This window comes from Cnephaeus nilssonii (genome assembly GCF_951640355.1).
Source record: "Cnephaeus nilssonii genome assembly, chromosome: 14".
NCBI classification, from domain to species: Eukaryota; Metazoa; Chordata; class Mammalia; order Chiroptera; family Vespertilionidae; genus Cnephaeus; species Cnephaeus nilssonii.
This window is the reverse complement of record NC_137085.1, coordinates 10,338,323-10,350,401: the sequence shown is the minus strand read 5'-3', so window position 1 is coordinate 10,350,401 and position 12,079 is coordinate 10,338,323.

Genomic DNA, 12,079 nt, shown 5'->3' with positions numbered 1-12,079 from the left:
GAAATTGGTTTTCATGATGCTATCTATGGCAAATGAAAGTAACTACCTTTCCCATTATTTTGTACACAGGTGTCAAAATAAGCAAGTATGAGTTCCATGTGCATATCAAAAATACAACAATAGCATTTATTCACCACAGTTTTCTTGAGCATCTATTATGTTCTGGGCATTATCTTTACCCAAAAGACACTATGAACAAGTCACACTCTACTAAAAATTTATATGAATGTCACTAGATGGCTCCTGGTCAAATGTGTCTCAACATGATCCAAGGACTAACTCCAAGTCCTAAAAAACATATCATTTGACAGTGTTATGCAAGATTTCTGGAGTGTTTCTGACCATGTAAGCTGTCCAGCTGATTAGGTAACTCAAGAAACTTGAAGACAGATTTCTAGCTAATTAGACCAACTGTACAACAAACTTGATTGATGCCAGGAGACAATGGACTTATTCTCTTGGGGATCGGGGGAGGGGGTCAATCTCCAAATCTGGAGAAGTTAACCTAGATCTGCTTTGAATTTTGATTCACAACTTTATATGCAGAGTGTTATATGGGTATTTTTCTCTTGAAATATCTAAGGGATTTAAATATGGGATTAGCTAATCAGCTCAGCTAAGACTTCTTCCCTGGAGGAAAGGCTGGACATTGAGGAGGTCCTTCCTGATCATCAATGGGTTCATATCCTCTGCCCTATATCATTTTCCTGCATTAATATGCCAAGGGTGGGAGGGGTATTTCTGCTCTCTTGGGCTGTTGGTTTGTCTGTGAAGCAAGAATCCACCAACTTGCTTCCCAGGATCAAATGAGTCCATGGGGATGAAATTTGTTAACTTTGAGCATTCTGTGAAGTAGGAGAGCATGGCAGTGTGACATGGTACTTCAGACTCTATTATAAATGCTCCCTATAGAGGAGACCTCACAATGGGTCTGGAAGCAAACCTGGCACCAAAATCAACTCTTCCCCTTGTTGCCAGGAGACTACAGAGGACAGAGGGGTGTGATGGGGCTCCTGAGCACAATGATTGGTGCAGTAGTACTTGACCAATGTTTGTTGAGTTATAATTAAACAAAAATTCTGTTTCTCCATTGGGAGGTTAAGGCTCCAAAGCCTTCAGCTTCTCAAAACAGTGAGCACAGGACTCAGTGGGAGCACGGACAAGGGTGTGGGCACCTCCACCTGGTTCAGAAGTGTCTTCATGAAGGAAGTGAGTTCTGAAAGAAGGTGGGCAGACAACAGATGGCCTCAGAGAAAGGGCATCTCAGATGGAGGAATTACCCTTTCCTTAAAGCAGAACGGAGAGGTTTCTCAGTAACTATAAAGCCAACTTGATTAGTGAATGTTTCCTCAACTGACTCCTGGTACAACATTTATGGGTGGATCACAAATGTTTCATCAATGACTCTCAACTGGCTCCACGATCAGAACTAACACTCCATTAAGAAAATAAAATGCTCTGTCTGCATCTGCATGAGAGTACCAAGTGACCTGGGGAATGGGCAAGAATTTGCATGGAGGAGGCCAGGGTGGCCTACTCCTCTTCTCTGCTAGAAGGACCCCTGTGCCCAGGGTCTTCAAACCCACCCACTGTTCCATTGCGCAGCTGGTGGATTTGGAATTTTATTCAAGAAATTGGAATTTCCTACTTCCTAAAAGACTTGAAGTTTTGGAAAGATCGTACCACATATTTATTTTGCTCCCACCCTAAGCTCATTTATTGAAGAATGTACTGTGCTCAAGTTTTCATGACTGAGTTTATTAAATGTCCTATGATATAGCTTTTACTGGTCAGAAAGGCCCAGCCAAACATTTCTAGTAGGACTCGAGTCCTAGGCATTATTTCCTTGGCAAATATGTGTGCCCTAGTTTTTAAAATCAAGTGGGGGATGCTTCTTAAGACCATGTGATAGTCCCCTAAATGGAGAGCATTTGAAGGTCCAGAATGTTCCGAAGGTGCTTCAGAAAATGGTTAATTTAGGGGGAAAGTGCTTTGCTTGTCCAGGGTCTCGCAAAAGGCCGACTTCAAATCAATTCCACAAACATTTACTGAGTACCCACTCGTCCTGGAGACACAAAGATAAATTATTTTAGTCTCCGATGTGTTCATTCTAACTGCTTAGTACTTCCATTGTCTGTAGGTCTGTTAATTTATTTTGGTTGTATTAGCTAATTAATTAGCTAACTTTAGGCACATGGATATTTTCTCATTATGAAAATGGGTGCCATTTGGTGAAGGATGATCATTAACGACATGATTTCTGTATACTCTAAGTGATTTCTTAAACAGCTACCCAAAGACAGATTTCCAAAAGTAAGAGGAGAAGACAAAGTTAATGTTTTCTATAGTGGCATCCATTATCAAGCCAAATGTGGAGAGAGGTTATTATGAAGTTTGGCCAGCAACATTCTTGAAAATACTAGAACTTTATGGATGACCCAGAGGTGCGGGTGTCCCTCAGCAAATCCAGGAGTCATGATCAAAATGCATGGGGTCAACCAGCATTTAGAACCTAGCGTGGTTTAGAGCTATGTGAGAGAATAGAATTGTTTAAGGTACTAAAATTTCTGACTCTTTTAACTAGGCTACAGTAGAATGTGAAAAGATGTACCTTTCACATCCTGAAATGTGTCTGGTTCAGTTCAGTAATAGGGCATGCCAAAGCCCTTGGCTCCATTTCAACCTAAGCTATGTCACCCCAGAGGAAATTCCACCTCTGTGCTTGTCAATAATTCCTCTGGGTTAAAAAGTTCAACCAGCTCCCTGTGCACAAGGCATGCCTGCTGCCAAAGTTCCCTTGCAAGGTATTTCCCAAGTCTGTTTCCAGTCGTGTTTCCATGATTGTGACATTGGGGATTAATTCTTCAGGACACAGTGGTTTATACTCCACACCTTGCAAAACACATGCAGAACCCTCTTGCCCTAAGATTTCTTGTTCTCTTAGGGCCCAGGGTCCTGGAAGTGTTTTTCCATTTTTAGCAGAATTTTTTTTTAAGTGTGCGTCACTAGCCTGGATATTAACAGCTATTACATCACATTGGCAGCTGGGCCTGAGGAGAAGGCAGTGGACTGTTAACTCCTGAGTCCTTTTGCTCCAGTGGTGACAGAGTATAGGGCAGAGCAGTCACATCTGTGCCCTGCCCCACTCCAACAACCACAGTTACAACTTCCCAAGCTCTGAGACACGTTTGCCCCCAACCCCTTACATCACCCCACTTTAAGAAGAAAAGACCATACCAGCCAAGACAGAAGTTACTTGTCAGGCCACACAAGGAGTTAATGGCATATCTAGAGCTAGAATACCATCTTCGTGAATCTGAATCAGAAGACTAGGCCCATCCAGTTACCATCTGCTCTTAGCAAATAGCATTCATTCTAATGACAGGAGGAGAAATTGGAAGGAGATAATGGGATGATGTAGAAGGAAAGAGGAGACTTCTTCCACGTGTCTCTGGAGGAAGGCACTGGAGCTACTGAGTTGCAGTTACAGGGTCTCCATTTATGGCTTCACAGCCAAAGGAATTTTATATCTCAAACCGACTATCCCCAGATAGGGATTTCTCAGTCCCTAGAGATATTCCAAGCAAAGGGCTTAGCTCGAGGGTTTTATAGAAGCCATTTCTTCCATTGAGGGAGGAGGAGGGATTGAACCAAATGATATCTGGGAATTTTTCCCAAAATCTATGACTATGCCATTGTTTAATTAACTTCTGTGTGTTCTATTTGATCATTAAGAACCTGGGAGGCCTTGTGGAGTTCAGTGGCTTCCAGCCTGGAAGTACATGCCATTTCCCACTCGTTCGGAGAGTATCCAACACAAAGTAACTCTGAGATCTTGGCCAATAGAGATTGTCATGGAGTTTTAGAACTGATGCAATCAGTATAGTTTATCTGCTCCAAGTTACATCATTTTAAGGATGTCTTCAGGCTCAGAAAGATGCTACAAATAGCCCAATGCCAGACAGTAGCTAACAGCAGTGTTGAGACTAGAATCCATATCTCCTGACAACAAGCCCAGTAGACTTTCCATTTCATCCATTAATTAATCAGTTCTTTTTTTTTTCTTTTTTTAACATCAGTCACATAGTAGCACTTACAAAGAGGCTGGAGAGACAAGACAAGAGGGAACACGACAGGCATCTCATGGTGCATATATTCAGGAGGAAGGAGACATACAGTTTTGAGTAAATAAAGTAGCTTAACTTAATTAAATGATTTTATTCTTAAAGTCATTCAAATGTCTAATTTTCCCCGCTTTTGTTTCAGGGGTGTAGAAATTAAACAAATGTACATGTTTGTGTGGTTTTAGTGATAAGCCCCATGTGCTTTCATTGATTTTATGTTTTATGTTAAAACGTCACACTCCCAAAGTGAACTACATATTGTATGTCGTTGGATACGTACTTCACTGGTACACAACCCATGTCTTCAGACACTACTGTGTCAATTCCAATCTCTGTGAATGAAATGTGTTGATGTATTTAATAGATGTAACTTAATAAATTGGCATTAAAAGCCACAGAATTTTAATAACTGAGTCAATCTTTGTTAATCTGTGTGTGTGTTTTTCAAGTTAAGATCTCCGGAAGAATAGTTTTAAAAATGTATCTAGTTTTCCATGCACTTGAATGCAACTGATTTTCACAGGTTATAATAAATCTTATAACAAATTGACTGTGAAACCCCACAGATTGTGCCACTAGTCAGATGAAGGAAAGGATAGAAGAAGGGAAACTACTGAGTTCCTTTTATGAATTAGGAAACTGTAGTTAGGTCGCCTAAACTCAGACATAGCAAAAAAAATAGAGAGGCCAGAGAGGGCCAAGTTAGTATTTGATGGAGCCAGAATTTAGACCCAGATCTCTCTGATACTGCACCCCCCTGCCTCTCATGAAAACAAGAATCAGCACGAATCAAAGAGGTTCAACCTATCCATCTCTTTCCATTTTCCAGAACAGTAGCTGGAGTCACAACTGAAACTCAGCCAATGTTATATTGGGACCATATTAAATTGACATTTCGGTGGGTCAAAAATGGTCACATAGAATTTCACTTGTTTCCATCTAATAGTTGTAGGTAAAATAAGACATAGATGAAGAGAAGAGAGGGTAAGACTCTCTTCCAAAACATCAGTCTCAAAAATTTCCCTCCCAATGGGAGACCTTGGAATGTACTGACATCCTTCCTAATTTCAGCTCTCACATTTAGCTTGTATCCACTCCTAGGAGTGATATGAACAAAACACCTTTTACACTTATGCAGAGAAATGAATTACTTGCCCTAAATTCATTAAAAGTCAATCATATGCAGAAGTCACAATGCCAGTTCTTCAACTAATCCAGCTCACCAAAAGCAAACTTTTCAATCAATTCTCAAGAGGACTCGCCATCCCTGGGAACTGTGGAGCAAGGAAACAAAACTAACCAACTGCCTCTCCTGATGTTTGTCAAGTCGTCCATGGTGGCTATCCAGTGTCCAATCAAAGCCCAGCTACATTCAGTCAGGACGTCCAGGAGTGGGACCTGTTCTGACTTACATGATTCTGACTGCCTGGTGCTTATGGCACACTGGTTGTTAGATATTTTGACTACCATCCCTATTTACATTGCTTCCACTAACACAGATACACATCATCATCATCATCATCATCATCATCATCATCATCACCATCACTCATCACTATCAATAATGATGCTCCAGGATAGAACTGTAGAAAACACAGTGGATCTGAAGTCAGTAGACATGTGTTCCAGGCCCAGGTATCCCAGCTGGCATATTCTGAGCCCTTGGGCCAACCATTTCATGTATATAGACCTCAATTTCCTCCTCTGAGAATCAGAAGCAGAGGCAAAGGAAGCGAGCTAGTTTAGAAATAGGTCTCAATAATTCTATGCTTGACCTTCAAATGAGCTTCCCTTTTTCAGGTGGGGGGAGGTGGGCACAGAGAGAAGAGGGTTTATCCAAGAGAAAGCAAATTCCCCATGTACCTATGATACAAAGCTCCCCAGTTGGCACTCAGGGACTTTTCACCCCATCAGTGCAGGAAATAGAAAGGTAACTAGAATGGAGATGTAAACTCCAGGGTTAGAAAATCCTGTTCTCTTCCGACAGCTCTGTTCTTTACCCCTCTGCTCACCCAGCCCCTGTACCTTTTACGGGCTTGGGAGCAATGAGGAACAGCACTCATTCACCTGATATTTAATAAGCACCCTCAATGTGTTAGGCTCCTGCTGGGTGCTGTGAGTGAAAAAGACATGACTGCCCTAGCCAGTTTGCTCAGTGTCGGCCTGCAGACTTAAGGATCCTGGGTTCGATTCCAGTCAAGGGTGCATATCTTGGTTGCAGGCTCAATCCCCAGCCTTGGTCATGGTGCATGCAGAAGTCAACCAATCGATGTCTCTCTCACATTGATGTTGCTCTCTCTCTCTGTGTCCCTCCCCCTCCCTTCTATTCTCTCTAAAAATCAATGGAAAAATATCCTCGGGTGAGGATTAATAACAACAAAAAAGGATGGTTACTGGGCTCACCAAGCTTCTGTGCTATTGAGTTGAAATTGTGAGGGGGTACAATAAAGGAATTAATAAATAACACATGTGATAAGCAATCTCAAGGAAACAAACAGGATATAAAGACAGAGAACATCAAGGGGGACTCCTCTTTTATAGGATTCAGTGTGTTTGATTTCAGTGTGATTCAGTGTGTTTGATTCAGTGTGATTCAGTGTGTTTGATTTCATTAACATTTGGACTTGTGACTCCACAATATAACTACTGACTGATAGCAAGTGTGACTCACTCAGTGGGTAATGCTAATGACTAGGACCTTCAGGGGCAAAAAACAAGACTGAGCACTGGCCAGCTGCCAGCTGTCCCTGAGCCAAATCAAATGAGTTGCACCATGGACTCTTCTGGCATGGCTGGTGACAACCACAACCACCTCACCAATCCCTAGAGCTCCACTCCACACTTTCAGATGGGAAGCATTTCCCTGGCAGCCACTGCATGGGGACACAGAATCCCTTTTGGCATTCCCTGCTGTTTTTCAAGAATGACACCCAACTAGACTTCCTTTGCCTCTTTGCTACTCTGTGCACTCTCCCTACTTTTGCCCTTTTGCTAGGAAACACAATCTGATACCATAAAAAACTGCTAGCCTATATCCCTTCTCCCGAGAATTCCATGGGGAGTAGAATAGGGTATGGATGACAATACCCATTTTACAGAGAAGTAAACTGAGGCTCAGAGAGGAAACCATCATGCCTAAGAAATAATGAGAATGAAAGGAGCCATGTCTGATCAACCCCAGTACTATAATCTCAGACCCATGATGCCTCCCTAAAGGGTACAGTCCCTGGGCAAAAGGATCAGAGATGCCCCACTCTGGGAGTCTACACAGCAAAAGTAAATCCCAACTGCTTGTGGATCTGATGCTGGCAGGAACAGAGGAGTAAGACCCCAAGGCATTGGGACCTTCTCATGTGTCCAGGACATTCTCCCAGTTCATATATTCATTCATGGGCACAAACACGATAGAGGCATCACCCTCTTCCACCAAGTGTCCAAAGGCTGAGCCCAAGGCCACCTGAAAGAGATCATTACTCCCAACATTTAATCACTCACTGAGGCTGACTCATCTTTTTTGTTACAGCAGCCTCCTCCCTGGGCTCCCTGCCCCATGTGAAGCCCACTCCAGCCCACCCACTGCACAGCAGCCTGAGCGCTCTTATATAACAAACTGGGCCATGTACAGGGTGGGGAGAAAGTAAGTGTACAGTTATGAATATAGGAAACAGAGTTTATTCCTGTACTAATATTTATCATTGTATTATTTCCATATGAACAACTATAAACCTCCTTTTGCCATACTCTATAGTTCTGCTTTAAAATGCTCTCATAGCTTCCTATCCCCTTTAAGGGGAAATCCAAGACCATTCTGATTCAGCCTCTATCAGGCTCCCTGCTTCAACAGGTGTCCCCTCCCCCTGTGTTATAGCAGGGATGTGCTGGTAAATGTTTAACAACCAGCTCTCCAAAATAAAGCTCTGGTTTATACCATCTGTGGTGTAAATATTTCCCCCAGGACCAATTTCAAGCAGCCAATATGTTGCCACTGAATGGAGAGTTGTAAGGGGGTGTGTAGTAGTGCACCATTATATATTTTTATCACACTGATACAATAGAAATAAATAATCTCAAGAGGGTAGATAAAAATAAAATGTAGTGGTAATTAAGTGGTAAGTTTTGAGTATTTATTACCTTTGTTTTATTATATTTTATTTAAAAATAAGTGTATAGAATTTAATGTTGAATTGTGGCCATGTTTAATGACCGGCTCACACACACACACACAAAAAGTTAACATTCAGCTCTTAAGAGTTGGTACATATTGGCCCCAGCATCATTGGCGAAGGCACTGCTTTTTCACATTTAGAGTGCTTACTTTTTACTCTGGGGAGAGCACTGGCCCTCCCCCTACTTCGTGGTGAACTCCTATTTGTTCCTCAAGACTCACTTCCTCTGTGGAGCCTTTACTGAATGACCCATCCAGGGGCTCTTGCAGATACCACCACCCCTGCCCCCACCTCAGGTTGACTCACTGCTTGTCTCTCTTCCAACCATTAGATGATGCTTTATTCACCCTTGGGAACTAGAATCAAGTGGATTCTAATACATGTTTGTGGAGGAAACTATTAAACACAATTCTAAAAGTAGAGTCCCTTCCTGTTAGCATCTGTCTCCCAATTTCCAAGTTAAGATTGTGTTTGTTAATGATTTTTGATGGGAAATTATTATAGGATTTATCCAATCCTATCTATCCCCAAGGATCCTGCCCAAAGCCAAACCAGGCTTTAAGTGGGGGCTGGATAAAGGTTAAGAAAGTGAAAGGGGAAGGTTCCAACTGAAATCTGCAAAATAGGTTTTTAACATTTTTGTTTTTGTAGAAATATAAGTTCAGATGCCACCCACATCCCCACTCCAAACCAACTCTATCTAGCAAGAAAGGAGCGGAAGTCAGAATGGGAAGAAGCTTGACCAACCAAACAGCTAATCCCAGAGCCTGTTTTGGGATTGATCCAGAGCTAACTAGAAGAGAGAATCCCCCCTGCCACAAAACAGACTCATTTTTATTCAATTTACACAATAATCTTATCAATCAGGACTTGTTACCTCCATTTCTCAGCTGAATAAACTGAGGCTTGAAGAGATGCTGTGTCTCTTCCAACTCCCAAAGGTAATAAGCTGGGAGCCAAGACTTGAACTGAGGCATGGCTGATTCCAAAACCATGCTACTCTACAGTTTTTTGGTCAATCATAGCTCAATAAAGCAGTCTTTTTCTTAAGTGCTCTAAACCACTGTAAACAAAATATACCGCTCCTTTCTCTCCTGAGAGGTGGAAGGGGAAGGAAGGAAGAAAGAAAGGCAGGCAGAAAGACAAGAAGAAAGAAAGGAGGGGAAGATAAGGAAAGTGAAATAAAGAAGGGAATGGGAGAAATATTTGCCCTTGTTAATCATTTGACCAGTAGATAGGCATATGAAGAAACTGAGACTTCAGCTTTCAGAGACCTTCTTCCTTCCATATTTCACATGTCTGACCTGACACAATCTTCTAACACCACTTCCCTGTGCAGCCACTCCTAGGAAATAACTTACGTACAAATCAATATCTCAGCATCAACTTGAAAGAATGTAAGTCAATAAGCAGTTGTTCTAGAAGGACCAGACTAATCATTAGGATTATTCAAGAAGACAGGAAAGTAGCCCCAGATTGCATCAGATAGGCGCTCCAAGCAATGCTCCGTGGCTTTGGTAAATGAAGAAGGAAGCTAAGAAGAGAGTACTGAAAACCGCTAGGCATTTCCCTGTGCATCCCCCACAGTCCCCCAAAGTGACTCCCAAAAGGTTAAATGTGGTTTCATCACAAGTGTGGGTGTCAATTTCGTAAAGGAGGGAAGAAGAAGTCATTTACTGGGGAACTTAAGCCTTCTTTCCACAAAGGTATGTCAAGTGAACTCTGGGCCCCAATTCAGAACCACAGACAGAAGAAAATGAAGCCCATGAATTACAGCATACAAAGGCCCAGACCAAGAAACCAGAGACATCAGGTCTATGGATTGCTCTACCACGTGCCCTCAGCCAGGTCACATGACAAAATTATTATGCATTTATTCAACTCACATGGGCATCCAGTACTAAGCATTACTCTAAGCTCTGAGAAAACAAAGATAAAGAAGACAATGGGACTTCCAGTTCTAGCCATGCAGAGGAATGGCTAAAGGATTAAACTTTCTGTCATCCTATCTAATAAAGAGGGAATATACTAATTGACCCTCACACTGTCACAAAGATGGAAATGCCCACAGCTAATAAGGAGGAAATATGCTAATTGCTGGCCCGCCCTCAAAGATGGCGGTGCCCACAGCCAATAAGAAGGGAATATGCTAATTGACTGTCATACCCTCAAAGATGGTGGCGCCCACAGCCATAAGGTGGCGGCACCCAGTCCCCTCAGCCCCACCAGGGCAGCAGGCACACGGCCTCTGGAGTTCCCCAGTCCCCTCAGCCCCCCAGTCCCTCAGGGCCAGCCCAAGGCACAGGCAAGCCTAGGTTGGCGGCTGCCCAGCCGCCCTGGGCCACCTGAGGCTCAGGTAACCAGGGCTGGCCAAGACTGGCACTGCTGGCAGTGGCAGCAGCAGAGGTGTGATGGGGCATTGCCTTCCCCTGATCGCCTGGTTGCCTCCCACCCCTGAGGGCTCCCAGACTGTGAGAGGGGGAAGGCTGGGCTGAGGGACCCCCCCTCCAGTGCATGAATTTTTATGCACCAGGCCTCTAGTAACAGCTATAAAACTGAACAAAATATATGAAGCAACTGCTTTGAAGCATTGGACAACAGACAACATTGGGCTGTGATCTTTGGGAGAAGGGAAATACATGCCCTCCACATTCACCTCCCAATAATCTTAATATTCTGTCTATTACGTTTCCAAACAGTGTCCCAGAAAAGTGGAGCCCAACAGGGAAGCAACAGTTTTACAAGGTAGAGAAGACATATATCTGGTTTGGGGACTTCTGAGGCAGCTAGAATTTGTGGGGAGGGATACAGAAATGAGGATGCTGTTCAGAGCAGCTTGAAATCTTCATGCAAGTCCCTGTGGTTGAATATTAAACTTTGCAAAGTCAGTAACATCACAGAAAACAGCTACAGGGGGCCTATGAGCTGAATGGAGAATGCAGAGGTCTCGCACTACTGGGATAGGATGGCATTCTGACCAGCCAGGGTACAGACAGATGACTGTAAGCCCAGGCATTCAGTTGAGACCCTAGAAAGACCATGTTTAGGAATAGGCTAAACATTGGTAGACATTAGTCTCATCCTAACAAGCCTAGAGAGGATGGAGACTTCCAGGAAGAAAAAAAAATATCAGTATCTTTCAAAGGAAGATAACAAAATTCCAGGCTGTTAACAGCATAGCATTCACAATATCCAGTTTACAATTAAAAATTACTACACAATCAGAAAAAAATGAAACACATACCCAGGAAGAAAAAGAAATCAATGAAACATACCCAGAGATAACAGAGTTGTTGGACTTAGGGGACTAGGACTTTCAAGTAGCTATAATAAATATGTTCACAGTTTTAAATGAAAAGATGGATATCAGTGAATATCTAGAACTTTCGGTAAATAACTGGAAACTATAAAAACAATGAGAAGAAAAATCTAGCAATAAAAAACACATCAGAAATTTAAAATTCACTGAATGGGCTTAACATAATACACATTGCAGGAAAAAAATGGTGAACTTGAAGAAAGTCAATAGAAATTATTTGAACTAAGGCATAAAGATAAAAATTACTGAAAAATATTAACAGAACCTCAGTGACTTGAGGGACAAAAACAGGTTCAGCATAGATTTAATTAAAATCTCAGAAAGAGAAGAAAAAAAAGAAATTGAGATAGAAAAAAAATACATGAAGAAAGAGTAGCCAAAATTTCCAAATTTTATGAAAGACAAAATCCCAGGAACCCAAGAAATTCAAAAAACCACAAACAGGATACATTTTTTAAAAGAAAGACAGA